Here is a 12,714-nt window from a genome sequence, read left to right as displayed (position 1 = left end):
TTGGGGTCTGTGAGGGTCTAGCCTGCGGCCGGGGCTGGGAGCCACTGCTCTAGGTCAACGTTGGGGCCGCTCTGCACCCCACCCGGGACAAGCCAGGGGCAGCGAGACCTCAGAGTCACCTTACACCTGGTGCTTGGCCTTGATTAGTTTTTAAAGCCATCTCAGCGGCCGTTTTGGCTTATTGTGGAGAAGTCCAGGCTGGGAACCGAGAGGCCGGGGTCAGCGTTTCCAATCGGCCACAAGCTCCCGCTTCCTCTTTCAGGTTCCCGTCTTACCACCTGTCAAAAGGCAGGGTGGTCTGGAGCCTGCCCTCGGGCACTCCCACCCTGTGGGGCCACCTGTGCAGCCCGCGGGTCCCCCAGCCTCTGGCCTGGGCCTGGCCCCAGCCTCTTCCCTGCCTCTGTGAGGCCCTGCAAGGTCTGAGGCGGCCAGATCTGCCTTCAGCGGGTGGGGACGGTGCTCGGCCCAGCAACAGGAAGACGCCCTGCTCTCTCCAGAGCTGGGGTCTGCTTTTACCCACCCCCCGGGGCAGGGCAGGGCCTTGGTCCAGGTGCCACTGAACTAAGCAGAAGTGTCAATGTCCAGTGCCACGGCATCGTGGGGTCCCATGCGAAGGTGTCCGTTAAAAGTGGAAGGCAAGAGGGAAGAACGCCGACCAAGAGTCAGGGACTCAGCTATGATCTCCATTCCAGTGCAAGGGTGCTGTGTGACCTTGGCTAACTCCCTGTCCCTCTCTGGGGCTCAGCTTTCCCATTGCAAAAAGAAGACTCCAGGCTACAAGTTTTCCAGGGCTCTTTGGTTCTGAGGTGACCTGTTCGACATGCCCTCGGCATACCAGAGCTTAGCGTGGGACACGGGAACAGGGAAGCGGGTAAAGGTGGACGGATGGAGGGCTTGATGCCAGCCACCCTAGGGCTACTTTCAATTCCGCTATTTGCTAGCTGTGTGACCTTGGGCAAGTCACCTCCCAGTTCCAGTCCCCTGGTTCGTGGAAAGAAGGTGAGCTGCTTCCACCGGCCGAGGGAGACATGCAGGAGCAAAGCAGTGTGTAGGTGGCTTGTGGGGGGAGCAGCGGTTGAACAGGACCCGAAGCCCCACCCCCAGGCCCTGCAGCCTGGACTCCCAGGCAGAGGTGTGGGCGGAGCAGGCTGAGGACGGGAGCAGGCCACCGCCCTGCTGGGGAGGCTTGGGTACCCAGGATGGCTGCAGTGTGCACGCCATCTCTGCCCCTCTCCCAGCCATGTCCCTCAACCTGTTTTCTGGTAGGACATCTTCCTCCCCCGAGGCTCTAATAACCGCGCACACCGGCCCCATCCAGGGAGCCCAGCCCCACAGTCAGGGCCAGGTCCTGCCGGAGCTGGAGGAGAGGAGGAAGGACCATCGTTCAGCTGTGGTTTCTAATTCCTGCCACAGCCCTGCCAGGGTCCTGCTTCTCCACCCATTTCACAGAGGCAGAAACCGAGCCCCCCCTTGGAAGAGCAGTGGCCGCGGAGGGCCCGGGAGCCGTTCTGACCACCTCACATGTTATCCAAGGAACCCCATGGGAGCTATCCACCCCCAGGGGAAGTGGGGGCCCTGCAGTCCACACTTGGGTGCTGCAAGAAGGGGACCGGAACTCCTGGAAGGACCGGCCAGCCCTGAGCACCCCCTGCTGGCCCCTGGCTTGGTGGGCAGCACTCACTGCGCGCCCGCTTGCCCTGGGAAAGGGCTATTTTAATCCCAATCTTCCTCCCAGGGGTTCCCCCTGGGCCACTGGCCGGGACTCGGGCCTGGAAGGAGGCCAGCCTCAGCAGGGGCCTTGGAAACCGAGCCGTGCAGCATAAAGAGCCAGGTAAACTGAGGCCAGGGGAGGGGCAAAGCACCATGGGGTCCATCACCAGGGGCCACCCTCTCCAGAGACAGGTGCCCGTTTCACAGATGGAGAAATGGACAGTCCAGGGCACCTGCAGAGGTGCCAGGGACCGGGGACCTGGACGACCCTGGAGCTGACTCCACAAGTAGCTTCACAACCTGCCCGTGCAGCAGCTCCAGCGGTCCCAGGAGACGTCCTCAGGGTGCCACCAGCCCGAGCTACAGAGGGCCGTGAGGAGGAACGTCCCCTCCTGCCGTAGCCCGGGCGCTCACGCTCGCCACCCCTGTGACTCTGCCTCCCCTCGTGGTGACAGTTGCTGAGTCTTCATTTTATACCAGAGGAGGCTGGAGGTGGCGACCTGCCCAAGAAGCCAGAGGCCAGGGCCTCGGCGGGAAGGGCCAGCGCCCCTGGGCCCAGGGTGGATCGGCCTCCTCAGAGGTGTGTGTCCAAGGGTTCCTCACGTTCCTCTGGCTGCCGGCAGTGGGCCTGCTCCCTCTAGGATCCAGAAACTTCTGAAGAGCAGGACTGCGTCACCTTTGTGTGTGACCCCAGGACCTACCCGAGGCCAGGTACACTGTGGGTGTTCAATAGCTGCTGGGTGGACCGTGAGTAAACCATGGAGTCCTGATGAGGATCACGCCTGTGGAGGCCAGCCTTCACCTCGCAGGGTGGCCATGACGGTGTGGCCTGGTGCCCCACTGCCCAGAGTCCAGCTCTGCTCTGCCATCTACTGGCCGCATGAGGGGCAGCAGGTCACCGACACCCGGTGCCTCACTTTGCCACCTGTGGAGACAATGGTAGCATCTGGCAGCTGTTTTCAGAGGAGATGAGGTCACAGTGTGAGCAGCATCAGGCCCCTAATGGCCCCAAGTGCAGCGACTCTCTGCCCTGACCCCAGAAAGCAGGTGACAAGGGTCAACCCGTCCCTGTGCAGAGGCCGCGCAGCCCACGGCAGCCTTCAGGGAGGCTGAATGAGGGTGGGATTCTCCTGGGCTCTCCTCACGGAGAACTAGCCCGAGCTGGAGCCAGCTCCAAGGCCTTCCTTGGACAGCAGGGACCGTGTCTCCCAGGCCACAGGTCCCAAGGTCAGGCACAAGGTCAGGGATGGGGGAGCTGGGGAAGCACGCCACCTCCCTGGAGCCTGCCTGGGTGCAGGATGCACCCGTCTGAGGGTCCTCCTGCCCCCTCCGCCCTCCTGCACTCAGGATCTGCTGCCCTGGAACTTTGGAAGGACCTGGTCCACCCCACGCCTCTCAATCCTGGGCCTGGATTTCTGCATGAGGCCACCACTTACAATGACAAGACGGGCCTCTCAGGGAGCCTGTAGTCCCTTAGCGGTAGGGGCACGTAAGTGTGCGGGGCCTCCAGTGAAGGCAGGGCCCAGGGTTCAGAGCCACTTGCCACCCTCAGAAATGGTAGCAGTGAGCCGGGCTTGCCATGACCTTCCCTGCTCACCGCACGATTCCATGAGAAGGTGGTGTTGCCCCCATCCTGCAGATGGGGAGACGGAGGACACCCAGGGAGAAAGCGGCAGGGAGAGAGGGCGGTGTGCCTGACTTCAGGTTCTCATCTCAGGTAACCAACTGCAGCTTTCAGCTGTTTTTTAAGATTTAAGTAAAGGCTGGAGTCAAATTGGAGAATGAATATATATTCATACATTTAAAAGCCTGAAGATGAATGGATATTATACATATGTTTGCAGCTTGAGCCATCTACCATATAAAAATTCCTTATATAATATGCATATATATTTATTCAGTCCTCCTCTGTATTTGTGGGTTCCGTGTCCAGGCATTTAAACAACATGGATCAGGAATATCCAGGAAAAAGAATTGTTCCAACGACTCTGAACATGCACTGACTTTTTCCCTGTCATTGTTCTGTGAGCAACACCCATGACAACTATTCATGTAGTGTCCAGGTTGAATGCACTATCACGAATCACCTGGAGATGGTGGGGGGTCCAAAGGACCTGGGCAGACACCCTGACGTCTCATACAGGAGACTTTTCCCCGGATGTGGACATCTGCAGGGGGGTCCTGAAACCAAGGCCCCAGAGATACCGAAGGATGAATATACAAGATACACATCAGACGTGCCATCTGCAGATCGGTTGCAGGATTTTCAGGGTCTCTCAAAAGTCACATAGCCCTAGCCAGAGGCAGTCCTGAGAGCTGCTGCTTGGGCTACCTGGGGACCCAGGAGGAGGAGGGGAATCACCGCAGGCTGTCCTTGGCCCCAGTATCAGCCCTGTTCTGTTCAGGGCCCCGTCCTGCTGTCAAAACCCATCTTTCAAATCCACCAGCCCCAGACCAGAGGGGTCCTTCCAGTTGGGACTGTGGATGTAGACAGCCAGGTCCTGGGTCCCTTTGCTTTAACGCCAAAACAATAAAAAATACGCTGGCTCCTGTGGGTCCCTGGCAGGGTCATAGCTGCTGCCTTGGGCGGAAGCCTTTGACCTCTCAGCACCCGGGAGCATCAGCGTCTCACATGCAGATGGGGAGACGGAGGTGCAGAATGTAAGGAGCAGAGGGGCTCCGACTCCATCTGCTGGTCCCCTCTTTTCATCTGACCCTCTGAACCTGGCAAGGGGTCATCCCTCTGACTCTAACCTCGCCCCGCAGGAGGTTTCTACCCTGGAGAAGGAGCGACTGGCCTCGGTGGAGGACAGGGCCCCCCAGCCCTCGGCCCCCAGGAAGGGCTCTAGGCAAAGTCCCGGGTGGCCTTGGCAGGGGCCGGAGCGGACAGGCCTCTGTCCAGGGCCTCACAGCTGCTGAAGAACCTAACATGCCCTCCCAGTGGCCAACGGAAGACTCTTGCACGCTGGCTTTGGGTGCCAGGCCTTGGGGCTTCTGAAGGTGTCACCAGAGTCACCAGACGACCCAGGACTCTGCTCAGACTCCAGACCCCACCATGCCGGGCCCCTTTGTCCTTTGTATGGAGAGAAACTGAGGCACCGAGAGAGGGTGCACCCAGCCCGAGGTGGAGCAGCCAGACCCAAACCTGTCCAAACCTGGCTCCGCTCCCACTCCAGCATGACCCAGGCCCCTGCCCATTGTACAGGAGGGGAAACCGAGGCCAAGGCTCCAGCCGAACGGAGCGCCCTTGGCTTCCCCTTGCTCACCCAAAGCTGGGTGGCCCTCTGCAGAGTCTGGGACCCTGACAGTGCAGCTAGGTGGCTTATTTGTTGATTGGCCTGCCAGGAACCCAGGAAGCTGCCCAGAAAGAGAGCCAGAGGAGAGAGGGAATAAATAAAACCATGAGAAAGTCTCTTTTCTGTGTCCTGCGCAGACCCACAGCCTCAGGCGGTGCCCGGGAGCAGCATGGGGAAGACATGGGTGGCCGCCAAGTTTCCGTCCTGTTTCTCTGGGCCCACGCCGTTGACCAACAGGCCGGCAGGTCACCTTCCTCTCAGCCTCCTGGGTGGAGGGGCCCTTCCCTGCCTCCTGGCCCTGCAAGGACTGGCCCTTGTCCCAGGCCCCTGTCCTCCCTGCAGCCAGACCCATCAGTGTGGCTCAGACACATACAGTGCTGGACACAGCATTCCAGGCCCCTGACCCAGTTTCTGCCAGGGCTCTAGGAATGCCAGGCTCTGCCAGCTATGCCAGCGGCCAAGGGTGGCAGAGATGGGTGGGCGGGGCTGGCCCGTCCACCTCTGAGCCTCAAAAATAACAACAGTGGCTGTACCCACCCCTGTCCAGCTCCCCAGCCCAAGTGCCCTGCCTGGCCTTGTTCTGTCCATGGGCAGCACGAGGCTCTGGACCCTCTTCCTGGTCCCCTGGGTGGCAGGACACAGGGGTCTGGGAGCAGGTGGGAAGGCTCAGGCGAGGCAGGGGAGCCCTCCCAGCACCCCAGCTGCAGGCCTGGCCCGGAATCTTCTAAGCTGGATCCCTCCCCTACGCCGAGGCCCTTCCTGTCCTCTCCCCTCTCCCCTCTGGTTTGGATCTTTCCTTCTCTCCTCCATGCTTTCCCTCTCTCCTCTCTCCTCCTACCTTTCCTGTCCTGTGTTCCTTTCTTTAAAATAAAGCCCGAACAGGAACTCGGGTTAGGAATCCGGCGACTACTTCACCACTAGCTCCACCAGCCTCCCTGTCCACCCCAAGCACGTGGGCCTCGTTTATATTATTAAGCACTGGTTACTCCAGAAGATGGTGTTGAGGGGAGGGGCCTAGAGACTCAGAGAACTCTGTGACAGATGCCACCTCCAGGCAGCCTGGCCTTGGCAGCTCAGAAGGAAGGCCACTGGGCGGGCCCGGGGTATTTTTGTGCCTCCTTCTGGAAGGCTCTTTTAGGTCCTGCCTGTGCACGATACATGGGCACCTTATGATGCCGGGGCAGTGCCAGGGACATTTCAGCTGGGGGCACGAAGGTGCTGATTCCCACTGTCCCCGCCCCCAGAGAGGCCAGAGGAGGTGGTGACTTAGAAGGTAGGCCCTGGAGGCTCAGAGGCCAGAGTTCGAATCCTGCCTCCAATACCTTGTAGCTGTCCAGCCTTGGGCAGGACTCACCCCCTCATAACCTCTGATTCCACATCTGAAAAATGGGAGCAGCAATCATCTCTAGCTCCTGGCGACTTTGAGAAGAGTCAACGAGAGGGTTCACCACAAGTGCCCGGGCCGCTGCCTGGTCGTCCTCTGTGCCCAGTGGCAGCTCCTGGCACCTCTGGTGCTATTCCTCATTCTAACATCGCCATGGGTGGATGATGGCGGCCCCCACCCCGTGCTGCCAGGAGGCCCCCCGCCCTGGCCTGTCTGTGCACAGAGGAAGCAGGTTGGGTGGCACTGAGGGGTCCCTGCAGCCCTGGAGGAGGCCGTGCGGCTCGTCCCAGCTGGCTGGACCCCCTGGAATTCCCTGGAGCCTCCCCTCACGAGAGGGGCTTTTCCTTCAGGGAGGGTCCCTCCTGCCCTGCCCAGGGCCTCAGCCAGCAGCCCCTGCCATTTACCTCCCCTCCCCTCCGTTGCTGCCTCTGCTTCTCGTGCCCGTCCACCCCCTGCCTTCCCCGGAGAGGCCTGGTCAGATCCACCCTCCTCTCCTCTGCTCAAACACTTCTGGAAGATGGTGTTGAGGGGAGAGAACCTCTAGAGCATGTTCCAGCTGCCCGCTCGGCCTCCCTGCAGCGCCCCTCCACCATCATCAGGCCACTGTCCGGTCTGCTTTGTCCCAGCTGTTCCCACACCTGGCCCCTCGCCCCACCCCATGACATCCCCCCTGTCCTGCTGAAGGACGTCACCTCTTTAAACGTGCCCTTGTGCCATCATGGATGTGCACATGTAAGGAGTCTGCTCGCTTCCCTACCCCCAGCTGTGGACCCCACCTGGAGAACCCTCCTCCCTGCTTCCTCTCCTGAACCCCAAGAGGCTGCAGGTGGAGCCCACGGCACCTCGGTTACTCAGGACCCCAAACTCCGGCGCACGCCCAAGCCCTCGGGGAGGCTGCGCTCACTGGAGTCCCCTGCGTGAAAGCATCTGTTTGTTCACATGACCTGAGACCAGTCCCAAAGACATTTGTCAGACACAGATGTTGCCGAGACCTGGGGACCCAACAGTAGCATCAGTGACAGCCCCTTCTGCATTTCTAGTTCTAGACGGTCCCAGCAGAGTGCCCAGCTAGGCAGGAGTCCTCCAGAAGAACGGATAAGTACATGCAAGTTGCCAGTTCTCTGTCCCTCAGACCCCAAATGGGCTGCAGGACTCCAGAGAACAGCAGCAGACAGAGCATCAAGAGGTCCCACTGCAGGACAGCTGGCAGGTCCCCACGGCAGGGGAGGTGGGGCTGCGTTACCTGTTAGACCGGAACCGGGACTCGCGGAGCTCTCCTGAGAGTGTGAGAATTCAGAGCCCAGAGCTGTCCCTCTGCCCTGGCCCTGCGCTTCGGGCTGCTGTGCCAGGCAGCTGGGTGACGCGCTCCTTTGAAGCAGGGAGTTTATTTCGGGCCCACCGCATGACCACTGATGGCGAGCCAAGCTATACGGTGCTCGGAATCTCAGATTTCCTGTTTGAAGACGGCACAGAGGAAGCTGCGGGGCCCCTTCCGATCCTCCGGGTGGATTAGAGCCGGACTCTCACTTGGGAGAGCATCTCGGAACGTGGGCCCTCACGTGATGTCACCAGTTGTGATCCTTGACATGGAGGCCATATATGGGTATGTTTCTGGAACTACCCAGGAGGGAGCGAGAGAGGAGAGAGATGCAGAGGGTGAGCCCCAGAGAAGCAGGGAAGGAGAACGAGAGGCAGGGAGTCGGGAAAGAGGCAAGAGCCAGGGAGAAGAGATGGCCTCCAGACTGTCCCCGCTAGGGTGGCCCACAACACAGGGGACGGCCGGAGGGGCGGCTGAGGGAAGAGAAGGGGCTGAGGAGTCGGCACCGAAGGCCTCTGGGAAACGAAGGGTCAGTGCAGATGGCACAGCCTGGTGTTCGGAGACACCGGGTGTCCTGTTGCTGGACACTGTGGAGGGGGCAGGGGATAAAGGGTGGGACACTAACTAAGCAGTCACCACACACAGAAGCATGTGGGCGAGCTCTGGGCAGACTCACAGGCCAGAAGGACCACTCCCTCCAGGCCTGGGGGATACTGCCGTCCCTGAGGCAGGGGGATGGCACACATGGCCATCCACCAAGCCTCCAGGACGTGCCCAGGCACTGCCAGGTGCTCACAGGGCCATAGGCAAGTCAGATCACAGGCCCCAGAGGTGGGGGCCCGGAGGTGCCATGGTCCACCTCTCTGCGTGGAAAATGATTTCCGTTTCTAAGCCCCCTTCCTCTTGGAGGACATGGGATTTAGGACAACCATCAGATTCCTCCTCAACTCAAACTCAGGAAAGTTGGGATGCCACGACCCTCACTTCCAATGTTCCACGAGGAGATAAATCTCAGACGCCAGGTGTCCAGGGCTGAGCCAAGGTTCGCCAGGGATGGGAGGGGCATCATGGGTGCCCGGGATGTCTCCCAGCTACTCCGGCACCTGCTGTGTCGTGTACCACCCTAGCTGGGACAGTCTGGAGGTCATCTCAAACACATCCTTCCAGACCACGTGCTGTGGTGGGGAGGGGGGAGGGCTCTGTGCTGTTTGCAGATTCTCCTGGGGGTAAGACCAAGACCAGCTTAGACTGGAGGCGTCTCTCTGCATCTTGCTGCTTCCTGGGGCTCCTTGCTGGAGGTGAAACACAATTTTCTCTGCTCACCGACTACCACCAACCCCCTCTGCGGATTTGACCTGGGGAGGAACCAGGGTCACCTCCCAGGCCCCCGTTAGGTGCCCCCTGCTTTGCCCTCTCAGTACAAACTTCTCGTATCTAGAGAGCTGGGGAAGCTCGGCCTTCAAACCTTTCTGTCTCATTCCTGAACTTGGCATTTGAAAATCAAGAACTAGCCAGGCACAGTGGGGCACCCCTGAAATCCCACAGCTCAGGAGGCTGAGGCAGGAGGATCACAAGTTCAAGACCAGCCTCAGCAACTTATTGAGGACCTGAGCAACTCAGCGAGACCCTGTCTCTAGATAAAACAAAAAAAGGGCTGGAGGTGTGGCTCAGTGGTTGAGTGCCCCAGAGTTCAATCTCTGGTAGAAAAAAGAAAGGAAGGAAGGAAGGGAAGGAGGGAGGGAGGGAGGGAGGAAGGGAGAAAATCAAGAACCCAAGTTGTGTGTGGAGTCTCGGGGACAGGAAACGCCCAGGGGTGTACAGCAGGGCAGGGTTTGGCTGGGCTCGCTGATTAGACTATGAACGTTGTTCTGCTGCACTTGTGAAAACCCTCCAAGTAGGGCTACCATTGCTCCATTTCACAGCTGGGGAAACTGAGGCTCAGAAGCAGCCTGTCACAGTCCCACAATTGATTCATGACTGTTTGGCCCTTGGAATGCCTTAGGCCTCAGGCAAAACCCTGTGCTTTCAGCCACAGCTCTGTGCGCCACGTAAAGGGCAGTGTAAATCTTGGGGCAGCATGGGAAAATTCCCTAGGGGAGAGGCTTCTGTGTATCGGATCCCTTAGGAAAAGAACCTGCTAGGAGAACGCCCAACACACATGCATCCTGCAGACTGGCGGACAGCGCTCCCTCTGCCCTCTGCCCTCTGCCCTCTGCCCTCTGCCCCCTGCCCTCTGCCCCCTGCCCCCATACCAAGGAGTCTAGCATCACCGCGTCCCACTGTGCACGCACCTGCTCAGGGTCCATGTGCTCCTGGCTGGGGTTTCAGATGGGGCCAGCATCCCAAGCGTGAAGGTCTCTCCAGGCGCACACTGGGATCAACCTGGCTGGGGTCTTTCTCCTTCTCTCCCCATCGGAGACTCGGACTTCTGCTCTCAGGGCACAGGACTCATGCACGAGGCCCAGTGTCCAGAGGAGGACATCAAGTGTGTCACTGGGGCAGAGCCAAGGTCTGAACCCCGATCCCTGACCCCCAGCACCGTCTCCTTCACTGGGCCACACGAGAGCCGTGCCTTTCCACAGGAGGGACCAACCACAGGCCACTCAGAGAGGTTCCAGGAGGTGGAGGGCCACCCTGGGCCCCTGCCCAGCACCACCCAGATCCAGGACCCCGTGCTCACTCCCATCGTGAAGGAATATTGTGTTAATCAACAGCACAATGTCATAATAAATGGCTGTTTTGTGCCACTGAGGACAGGGACATTGGACATATGCAGGAACCAGACTGAAAATCGGCTGTCACTCTTTCCCACACGGCTCTCCTGAGGGGGTCAGAGTGGGAGAGCCTGGGCTTCCTCACATTTCCACTTGTCTTCATTTCCATGGAGAAAAAGATTCAATCTAGTTTGATTAGGGTTTTTTTTTTTTTTTTTTTTTTTGGCCTGTTTATGGGAGAATGCAATCCTAAATCTTTTCCAAGTTCCTGAACTTCTCCGACCATAGGCTTAGCTTAGACTGTGTCTCAGTTGTGATCTTTCCAACTGAAAGAGCTCTTGGCTGTCCTGGTGTCCAGAGCCCTCATTTCCCAGTTGAGGTCCAGAGAGGTGCTGTGCCTTCTCTCAGGTCACCCAGCAAATAAGGCACAAAATAACTCACACATTGAAAACTAGGCCGGTGGGAACCGTGGTCCATAGAATCAGACGCCAGTTTCCTAAAGTTCAAGTTCTCTCCGACAGAGGCAGGGACGGTCTCTGGGCACTGATTCAATGGAGAAGGTGAACAGTGCGGCCATAGAAAGAACTGTGCTAGATCCAGGCCTGGCCATCGTGCTGCCCTGCTCTGTCCTCGAGCCTGTCACCTCCCGCTCTGAACCGCAGTTGTTCATCTCAAAATGAGCAAGTCAGGCTCACGGGGTGAGGGCCAGGCCTGCGTACCCGTTAGAGTTGTACTAACCGTCCCTGCGCCCGCGTCTGCCCCAGAGACTCGGGCCTAACTCATCGAGGCCCACACAGCACTGGTTTTTAAATTTTTTATTAAAAGCTTAACAGACCCACAGTAGAGCTCAACACATCTTCACCAACTGGACACTCCAGCCTCTGAATCCAAAAGAGAGTATTTCAATCACCCGGCAGCTGCCCTTTTGTCCCGCCCCCGGGCTCGGCCACCCCACCCGTCCCTGGGCGCCGTTGTTTTGAACTCATGTGAATGAATCCTGCATCCTTGGAGGTGGACACAGGGAGATTCGCCCGCGTGGGTCCACCTAGCTGTCGAGGGTTCGCTGTGATCTCTGCGTGGATGTCTCACTATGACTAGGTGACAATTTACCCACCTACTGCGGGTGGACTGGAGCCTTGGGAGACGATGAAGGGGGTGGCCGTGAACCTCTACCCCAGTGCCATCGCCGTTCCTGCGGCACACACCTGGGAGGGGAGCGCGGGGTCGGCCCTTAGCCCTGTGTTGGGCGGCACTTAGCTCTGTGTTGGGTTTGGCGGTTCAGGAGGCCTGTGTGCCCGTTTCCTCCGGTCAGCCAGGAACAGGAGTTCCAGTTCGTCCACAGCCACACCACCTGGCTGTCCCTCCGCTGCACGTCCTCCATTCTGATGGACATTAATTTGCATGTCCATGATGACAAATTCCAGCGAACATTCGAGAAAGCCTGGCCTCAGCCATCTCTGGAGCTTTTCCAGGGTCCCCAGCTTGGCGCGAGGTTCAGAGGTGGTGCTAGGAATAGTTCTCCAGGGAAGGCCCGTGTGAAGTCAGGAAGGACCCGAAGACAGAGAGACACAGAGGAGGAAGAAGGTGGCCCACCAAGGGGTCACCCACAGGACTCGGGAGGCCCCAGGGCAATCTCTCCTGTCCTTACATAGAACCTGCCTGCCCCGTTCTCCAGCCCCACAGAGCTTGACTTCTCTCTGGCGCTCACTCTTCGCCCCTGCCCAATGACACACGATCGGCACCGCTTTACTGCCTGTTTCTCTCAAGCAGAATACTTCCTCCCTGGGCTCACTGCCTTCAGTACTGCCTGGCACATAGTAGGTGCTCAGTAAACTATGGTGGTGTGCTTGGACTCACACAGCACTGTGTGGGCAGAGTGGGAAAGGACTTGCTGCTGTCTGTCAATCCCAGAGAGGCCTCTGGCCACACACACACACACACACACACACACACAGAGTCCCCAGGCCTTTCCCTTCCAGACTTCTCTCCAAGTTCATGCGTTTATTTTAATCTGAATTCTCCTGAATAAAGGGGTGTGTGTGTGTGTGCATGTGCATGTGCGTGTGTGTGTGTGTGTGTGTGTGCGTGTGTATGTCCATGTGTGTGTGTGTGTGTGTGTGTGTGTACGTGCACTGGAGAGGCATCTTAGGAGACCCAACCCTAGGAGGGTCCGAGGGGAATGAAGACCTGCACACTTTCCTGTGACAGTGCCATCGCTTCTGGGAAGGAGGGAAGGAAAGAGCACAAGAAGGAAGGGCAGCCGGATCCTGGGAGCTGGCCGCAGGTCGGTGC

The 12,714-nt window shown here is 58.9% G+C and overlaps 1 protein-coding gene across 1 annotated transcript in view; it reads right to left on the bottom strand.

The window, feature by feature from the left end:
* The window catches only part of Asb2 (ankyrin repeat and SOCS box containing 2), a 36,151-nt gene extending 28,224 nt beyond the window's left edge, over positions 1-7,927 (bottom strand). The window contains exon 1 of the mRNA XM_076849718.2: positions 7,634-7,927. The gene's annotated coding sequence lies outside the window, so the exon portion shown is untranslated. The remainder of the gene's footprint in view (positions 1-7,633) is intronic.
* Positions 7,928-12,714: the final 4,787 nt, after the last annotated feature.

Source organism: Callospermophilus lateralis, chromosome 3, assembly GCF_048772815.1.
Source record: "Callospermophilus lateralis isolate mCalLat2 chromosome 3, mCalLat2.hap1, whole genome shotgun sequence".
Classification (NCBI taxonomy): domain Eukaryota; kingdom Metazoa; phylum Chordata; class Mammalia; order Rodentia; family Sciuridae; genus Callospermophilus; species Callospermophilus lateralis.
Note: the sequence above shows the minus strand (reverse complement) of the source record. Positions and strands in the feature narration are given on the sequence as shown.